A 9516-nucleotide genomic window follows, 5' to 3' on the forward strand; every position below is an offset into this window, starting at 1 on the left:
CAGTACTGCTCTAGGCCTTGTTCTTATTTCAGGTTATAGGCTCACAAGCATAGTCATTAGTATCAGGGGCTCACTGTTGGGCCCTCATTCCATCCAGGTCCTTACCATTGCACCTGGGGACTGCCGCTGCTCCCCTAGGGACCACGACAGAGCTTCCCCCCCCCCAAACAGGAACCCAGTACTCCCCCAGCTGTTGTTTTTAATTGTTTCCACTCTGAGTATATCCAAACATTTCCATGCACCCTGGACACATGCCCTGTATAATTCCCTGTCAACCATATATCAACTGTCAATAACATCCCATACCAGTATTCCTCTGCTGCCATTGTTGAACCACTCTGTGATCCAAAACTTCCTGAAAAGTGAAGCCCAATAAAATGTCAGGCTCCCTTAGTAGTAAAATGGAATATAGCAATGAGTTTAAAGGTCAGATATAGAATATATATTGATTTGGAAAAATTTTACATCCTATCTTTTTCTTTTCTTTTTTCCTAATTATTGAGCTTCTCTTCACAAGAGCCCTAGATCACAGTAATTCATATATACAATATACAGTACTCCCACATATCCATTATAAAACCTTTTCCCTTCCACAGCGATAATCTTTTAACTTAACATATTTACTGAAACTGATGTACAGATATTGAGACAATAGCTTTCAAACAAGGTAACATTTGTGTTTACATTGTGGTTTATACTTTAGGCTATACAGTTTCCTAAATTTTTAGGTATCCTATGTTTTACATTATGGTTTACATTATTAGTCTGTCATCCCCTATATGTTTTTGCCAAAATATTACTTGTTTTATATCCATCCTTGTGTACTCTTGTGAAACACTTCTATTGCCCTCACAGTTATGTTGGTTCCATCTATTCAATATCTATTTCCCCCTCCCCTTGGGGCCCACAGTGACAGTCAATATTCATTTCTTGAGGAGCCATGTTCAGAGATACTTGCAACAGTGTTGCCGGTTTGACTTGCTCAACTGCCCTAATGCCCTGGGAGGAACCTTTTCTCTTGAGAGATACAGTTCCCTCTATTTGATGGCATTAGTCATCCCCAGGATGTGGGTCTATCTTCACTCTCGTTATATGGGTCTCTATCCAATGGTATAGCCCACTCTGGGAAAATGAGCATTCAGATATTCCCTAGTAATCTGTCCTGCATCAGATTATCCCCTTTGAATCCCCTGGGATCCAATGCTACAATGCATTCTTAGCACTCTAACACCTTACGTGTCAATGCTGTGAGATTGGAAATTTCCCAACTCAAGGACAGATATTTCAATCATTCAATGTCCTTTGTTATATCTTTCAATCATTTGCACATGTTACATTCTCTAGTGCTTTTGTCAATTCTAATGCTAAAAATTTAACATACTTTCTAATAACTATTTATTGTTTATATTTCATTTATGTGACAGTTTTTCTGATATAAATTCAACAGAAATGGAGACTAAGTACTGTCCTCTTTTAAGATTAGAGAATCTATTGAATATTTTCCAATATACTCCAATGCTCATCAGATTAAAAATATTCTATTATGTCATATTCTGTTTGTGTACCACCCATTTTTAGGCCTTTCTTCAATGTTTTCTTAATGAAATATAATGGTTTGTTTAATTTTAATTAAACATTTTTTGACTGCAGCTGTAGGTTTAAGGAAAGATCATGGAGAAAGTAAAGATTTCCCATATACCCTCCTTTGTACAAGCAGTTTCTCTATTTGAGTTAATAAATTTTCTCTTTTATCTATAAAACACTTTTGCTAAGCAATTAAATTTCCATTGTCTCTTTCATTGCTTCCTTAAAATGATAATCTATTTCATGATGTTTAAGTATTTATAGTGAGAAGCTTCAAATCTTTGGTCTTTATTTTTATTTATATATCTTCATAATTTATTTAAATATTGAATAAATAAATTCACCTAGCATTCTATCATAACTTCATTCCAGGTGCCATTTTATTCTACTAGATGAATTCAGAATCATTGAGCCACATGCAAAGAAAATATCATTGGAATTTTAATGTGGATTCCATTAAAGATATGAATTAATTTAGAAAGAGTTAACATTTTTTAAAGTTCATGTTCTTACTGCAATAATAGAAAAATATTTTGGATATTTAAATACCATTTCAGTAAATGTCCTTGCAGTGTTTATGAATATCATGGTCATCTCTGGCTATGAGTTGTTTAGGTTCAATATTAATAGGATAGAGATTACTCCCTCCAATATGTCTGTGATATTTCAATTATGTTAGAAAATCTTTTGAGTATTTTTGGTATTGTCATGTTAGCTTTCTGTTTTTTTATCACTTTAGCAATTTTTCTCAAATCCATTTTCTTTCACCAAATAATTTATAAATAACACATATTCCATATAATTCCTAATAGCCATTTATTTTTAAATGATTTTGCCTTGGTTTAAAATTCCAGAAAATTTCAAGAATAATGGAAATGTGACACTCATATTTCATTTTATGATTTTAAATGGAATAACCCTAGGTTTTTAAATTTAATTTTCTGTTCACTATCATTTAGCATATATTAATTTATGTCACACTAACTTTAATACATTTAGTTCTTATTTACATTAGACAAGTTGTTTAACATTATGAAAAAGTGTTTGATGACATTAACTATTTAGAAGACCATAAGCTTAGACTGTATCTCTCTATTCTCAAATAAATTTCAAACAAATATGAAATAAGAGAAAATACTAGCTGTTAGAAGAAAATACAAACGAACATATAGATACTTAAATTTCTGTGTAGTTTCAATCTTAAAAAATAGTATTTTCTGATTATAAAGTCTTTGGTAGAAAAATGAGAGGATAAGATGAAAAATTGGAAGATCATATTGAAAAACTCAAGGCAAAAATATCAAGCAGAAAAAGTAAAATGAAAAACCCATTCACTCAAATCTCCTAATCATGAGAAGCAGAAAGATTACCAATTTTATGAGCAAAAAAACAGTATCGAATATTAACAATTCACTTAGGAGATGTACATGAAGTTATAACTGGAAAAAATTTCATCATACTATTATTGCATGAAAGTGAAATTAAAAGAAGATGTCATCTTCACTGAAGGATTTGAAAGTTCTTTTTTAAGGAAGCATATAGGCAAAATTCTACTGGGCGGGAAAAACTAACAGTCGTATGCTGCTACTAATAAATAATTGGTCTTCTGCTCTGGGATGGAGAATTTAAATGAGCCCACAGTTCTTTTATAAGTGAACACATTTTGCCAATACCCAACGGAAAAAAAAATTGCAATATGCTTTTCTAAATTGTTAAAAGTGATCACCTCTAAGTTGTAAAGTTTGACAATGTTATTGAAAAAAGTTCCACAAAACAAACCTAGCATAGGGGGAGCTGAAGCCCAATAGTTAAATGACCTAATCAAACTGGATACTTCTTGGCCATATCTGAGCTACAATGACAACATAACTGCACTCAGCTTCCAGGGATTGAACTTGATCCTGACTGACCCATAAGCCAGCTGTTCAGTATATGCAGAATGATAGGTATGCCACTGTAAGAGCCAATCATATATTCTGATACTAGTAACATAAAAGCAGCTCCCATGTAAACAGAGGAGTGGAGAGAACAAATGTAGCTTAAAGGAAAATTAGAGAGAGAAAGAGCAGGGAAAGGTGGAAAAGAGCATGGAATAGCTCAAAATGCATAAACTCCCCATGGCTCTGCATGCCTTCTTCTTTGCAAATGACCCTGATTCCCCCACTATGGCAAAGGATCAAGGACCCAACATTTGGCATAGCCAGTAGGAGGTTCTGGGCATGGTGAGTGGATCTTTAGCCCGGGTGAACCTGACTGTGCATGATGGGGGTGGGTTTTGTTACCCTTTGAATCTTTGGTATCTGGGGGCAGTGATTCTCCTGTTATGGGCCACTGGAAAACACAGGGGAAGTGCATGGTGCCCATAGGGTTCTGGTGTCAACTATGGAAAAGGGCAGACCTCTGCTCTTCTTTCATTGAGCACCAGTTAGGGGTGGTATAAGCCACTCTTCAGGCTTGTGAAGTGCTTACAGGATCACAATGAGTCCTAATATGAACCTCCCTCCCTGTGGCAGGATGGTAATTTTGTAGTTGAATGCCCCCAGAACTGGGGTGACTCAGATGACCACAATGGCTAAGTGGGGTTTATATCTGAAACCAGTCAATGTTGAGTACTAGCCCCTGTCTTCAGAGTTGCAGGAAGTATTAGGACCCATAGAGTGTTGAGTTGACCATTCATTCAGAGGGCTTCCTGGTCCCCAGGAAGTGTAACCCGCACAGGGATGGAATGGATGCAATACCTGCTGATGCCTGGTATACAAATGGGTCCACCAAAGGCATAGTGATAACTTGGGTCACTGCAGGTATCTGAGTGGATACAGAAGATATCTGATTTGAAACCAGATTTTGTCAAAGCATCCAATGGGCTGAACTGAGAGCCATGTGGCTAGTTATAACGCATGAACAGAACCCCATTACTATGTGTACAGATATTTGGGCCATGTACAAAGGACTAAATTTATGGCTGTCCCAGGGGGAGTGGCAAGAATGGATGATTGGTAAAAGACCTTTCTGGTGACAAAATTTGTGATAGGACTTGTGATCCAAAGGACAAGAATGTAGCATAACTGTTAATCATGTTGCAGGGCATAATCCTCTCATAAGCCCAGGAAATGACTGCAGAATCTACAACGAGAGCTTTTTACCATCCAAAAGATGGATGGATCACCTGGTTAAATAGACACATGGCTCATGTGGAGGCTCGAACCTTCCTGCAGATAGCCAGGTGATATAGCATCCCATTAAGAACTGCAGATGCAATGAACATGTTAACAACCTGGGAGCTATATGCTAAATAATACCCATGCAGAAATCAGGTTCCCCTGAAAGGAGTTGTAAAGCAAGGAGACAAACCTCCTACAGTTATGGCAGCTAGATTATAGTGGATCCCTTCCCTCTGATAAAAGATATAATTTTCTGTTCACAACTGTGGATACTAATACAGGTTTAGATTTTGAACTTCTATTCCATATAGCCACCCAGAAAAGTAGCATTGTGGCATTGAATATTTTAAGTGCCCAGTATGGGCATTCTCTTGATGTGTAGAGGGACAGAGGAACCAATTTCACAGGTTCCAAAGTGCAAACCTGGATAAAAATGAAGACATTGATTGGTATTTTCATGTCCCATATTGAGTGCATGCTGCAGGCATAATCGAACAGTATAATGGCTTATTAAAATACAAATTTCACACGATGTCTCCAAAGAGCCGACCTTGCAGGTGTGGGCTACCCACCAGTTGTGGAAAGTAGAACTTATAAATATGCAGCCATGTTGAATGGGGCAGTAGGCCCTAGACTTGGTTGTATGGGGATGTGCTTTACCATTGTATTTAATAATGAACACATAAGACTCTCTCGCATTCCCTAAAGTTTTGGATGGAAATTTGTTATTGTATGGCTCCCCTGCCTTGGGGTCTGGACAAACAGTAGTGTAGTGTGGATATGGTCATGGACTGTTGTAATTGAAGCCCACAGTTGGAAAGCCATCCTGTTAACATAAAGAGACGACATGAAGAGGAGATTGATGATGACACTGTGGGTTTCTAAATGACCATCTGAGTTATGAGTGGCACTGCCTGAAAACTCAGGGGAAACTCTTCTGAGGGGAACTTTTGACTTGCAAATGTGTCCCATAGTATTGCTCCCAGTGGAGCTCTCCCCTTTGTGATCAGGTTTAGTGTGGGGAGACAAGGCACGGAAATCCAGACCAGAGCAGCCACCAGAACCTGCCACAATTCTGTCCCAGGTCGAAAGCAGCCAATACTGTACTGTTGTGGACTCATACCTATGCCCATGTTCACAACATAACCCAGTGCTGGGCATTCACTGACCTGTCAGGAGAGGGAGCAGGACTTCCATGGACAATTGCCATTGTGATTGAGGATAACTAGACATGTCTTCCGACAACTGACCAATCCACACCAGAGTGGGACACAATATGAAGACAAGGAGAAGCACCACTCCAGAGATATGGACAATACCCACCCCCCATGGGTCAAGATATCTATAATGGGGGGGGGGGGAGGCTTTCAGCTGAATATGTAACCTGAAGGGAGATAGTAACCCAGTGCATTGAACAACATGCCAATTATTCCCAGAGAATAGCAGAATGGACTCCTGGTTTCTTTGTCATCATACTGTAATCAATAGTCAAACTGGATATTGTGGGAACATCTGGTATCCATTTGGAAATGGGCTGTGTTAATTGTTCTTGATTTTGTAATTTCCTTAGTTATGCTTTGTTGTGCCCTATACTGTTGTAGTGGCCTTAGGGCCAGGGGTGCAGTCCTGTGGTTATGAGTTCCTAAGATACCAGCCATTTACGGTGGCATGTAGGGAGCACTAGAATCTGATTTTTTGATAGCTGCCAGTCTTATGGGAGTAAGATTGTATCTCATTGTAGTTTTGATTTGCAATTCTCTAATAGCTAGTGATTGTGAGCATTTTTTCATGTGCTTTTTATCCATTTGTTTTTTCTCATTGGAGAAGCATCTGTTCAAATTTTTCTCCCATTTTTAAAATGATGTTTTTGTCTTTTTATTTTTCAGATATAGGAATTCTTTATATATGCAGGATATAAATCTCCTATCAGATATATGATTACCAAATATTTTCTCCCATTGTGTAGGCTCTCTTTTCACTTTCATAACACACTCCTTTGAGGTGCAATGGCCTTTAATTTTGAGGAAGTCCCATTATCTAATTGTTCTATTGGTGTGAAGTTATTGTAGCCATTTCCTATTGCAAGTTCCTGTAATACGATCCTATTACAGATGCTTCCCTACATTGCTTTTCAAGGTATTTGTGGTCTTGGTTCTTATATTTCTGTCTTAGATCTATCTTGAGTTCATTTTTGAATAAGGTGTGAGTTGGTAAACCTCTTTCATTCTGTTACATATGGATATCTAGTTCTTCAGGCACCTTTTGTTGAGGAGGCCATTTTCTCTCAGTTGAGTGGGTTTGGTGGCCTTGTTGAATATCAAATACTTTATATATGAGGGTCTATATCAGAACTCTCAATTTGGTTCCTTTGGATAGTGAGTCTATCCTTGTACCAATACCATGCTGTTTTCACTACTGTAATTTTGTAGTATGTTTTGAAGTCAGGTAGTGTGATTCCTCAAATTCATTTTCCTTTTTAAAAGGCTATTTGGGGCCTATTTCCTTTCCAAATAAATTTCCTGGTTAGTTTTTCTAGTTCATTAAAGAATGCTGTGTTGATTTGTATAGGGATCACATACTCACATGGTTTACTGTGTAAACCATCATCCATGTGGACCAGCAGTGCTCCAAAATGTGATTCACCAAATGAAATGAGTGTCCCACAATGATGAAAGAGGTTGTTGATGTGGGAGGAGTGGGGTGAGGGGGGTGGTGGGTATATGGTGACCTCTTATATTTTTTAATGTAACATTGAAAAATAAAGAAAGAAAAATAAATACAGCATTCATGATAACCTTGCAATTCAAGTTAATTGCAGATAACTATATTAAAAGGAAACTACATTAATATTAGCTGTCTGGTAACCAGCAGTATGTGCAAGGACATGGGCATTTGTGTAGTAATAAATTATGGCTCTGAATTAGAACACTCCACTCCAAGAGGGATTATTAGGCAGATATTTAAACTCTTCTTTATAGTCATATATGAGCAAATATATAGAAGAAAGCAGTGAACAAAAAAGATAAAAATAAATGGATATTAAAGTAAATATTTAGATTGACGAATGCCTGCTCTTTTAAATTAATGATGTAATTTTGAACAAAGGCTGATATTGTTTCAGAGGGAGCAGAGAGATATATTCATCGGCAGCCCTGGAAGTATTCAAGCAAAACATAAAGGTGATATAATAAAATAATATAGAAAATGCAACACATTCCTCTATACCATTAACCAAACTCCTTAAACATGGACATGAATCTAGCAATGTCAAGGAGAAATTTCTCATCATCAAAAATTAAAAGTTGATCTCTTAACACACTGAAATTTTTACTTCATTATATTTGAGGTCATCTGGATTCTTGGCAGGTTTACATTCTTGAGCTGTCTAAAGAAAGCAGATTTCTAGTTCTGAGGGTTTGAAAGGTGCTAATAATGTATTTCACCCCCCTAGAATAAATGGCACTTTGCAGACTTTCCTCTAAAGCATTTGTTCAGAGTCGCCCTTATGTCTTTATTCCTCAGACTGTAGATGAAGGGGTTCAGCATAGGAGTGATCACAGTGTACATCACTGAGGCTGATGCCCCTGAATGTGTGTTGTGTGAAGCAGCAGAACTTAGGTACACCTCTATGCCTGTACAATAAAATAGGGAGACCACTGAGAGGTGAGATGCACAGGTGGAAAATGCTTTATACTTCCCCTGAGCTGATGAGATGGCAAGTATGGAGGAAACAATCTTAGAATAAGAGAAAAGGATCCAACCAAGGGGACTTCCAGCCAGCACTCCCACTATTAAATACATTGCTAAGTAGTTGAAAAAAGTGTCAGAACAAGCAAGTTGGACCATCTGACGAAGTTCACAGAAAAAGTGTGGGATTTCTACATGTGTGCAAAAAGACAGCCGTAATATCATTAACTCCTGTAAACAAGATTGCATAAAACTCATGACCCAGGAACCCAGATCCATCAGGACACAGATATGGGGGTTCATGATGACTGTGTAGTGAAGGGGGTTGCAGATGGCCACAAAGCGGTCATAGGCCATCACGGCCAGGAGGAAGACATCCAACCCTACAAAGATCATGAAAAAGTACATCTGGGAGATGCAGCCTGTGTAGGTTATGACTCTGCTCTGTGCCTGGATGTTCACCAGCATCTTTGGGACAGTGGTGGAGGATAAACAGATGTCACAAAGGGATAGGTTGGAGAGGAAGAAATACATGGGTGTGTGGAGGTGAGAGTCAGCGATGATGACCAGGATTATGAGCAGGTTCCCAAAGATGGTGACCAGGTACATGGACAGGAACAGCCAAAAGAGGAGGGGCTGCACTTCTGGATCCTCTGAAAATCCCAGGAGAAAAATTCTGAAATTTGTGTTTCATTTCCAGGTCCCATGTGGTTGATGAGAGTAAGAAGAAATAGAAAAGAACTTGGGTAGTTTTCACAAAACAGATAGTACTATCCAAACAGAAACATTACATTGTCTATTTCTGTGAAAAATATAATACCTATATTATTTATATGGATCTTATCCCTTTAGTGTATTTCTAGTGTCACCTCCAATTAGGAATTCCTTCCCGCAAACTTAGTTCTTTACCTAGGATTCACACACAGTACAGATTTCATGAGAAATTCATTCTATGTGAACATATATTGAGTTGTAACTAAGGGGCAAGTAGAGTTGTGGCAATGAGTCCACAATGCTGTAATTCAAAAGTCCCAAAATTCTGTTCTTAGAGAGAGAATATATGCAATTAAAATATAATCAACTT

At 37.8% G+C, this 9516-nt stretch overlaps 1 pseudogene; it reads right to left on the bottom strand.

Moving 5' to 3' along the window:
• Positions 1-8192: 8192 nt before the first annotated feature.
• LOC131276793 (olfactory receptor 7A17-like) lies at positions 8193-9139 on the bottom strand (annotated as a pseudogene).
• Between the last annotated feature and the right edge of the window lie 377 nt (positions 9140-9516).

The sequence above is a fragment of the Dasypus novemcinctus genome, chromosome 30, assembly GCF_030445035.2.
Source record: "Dasypus novemcinctus isolate mDasNov1 chromosome 30, mDasNov1.1.hap2, whole genome shotgun sequence".
Lineage (NCBI taxonomy): Eukaryota > Metazoa > Chordata > Mammalia > Cingulata > Dasypodidae > Dasypus > Dasypus novemcinctus.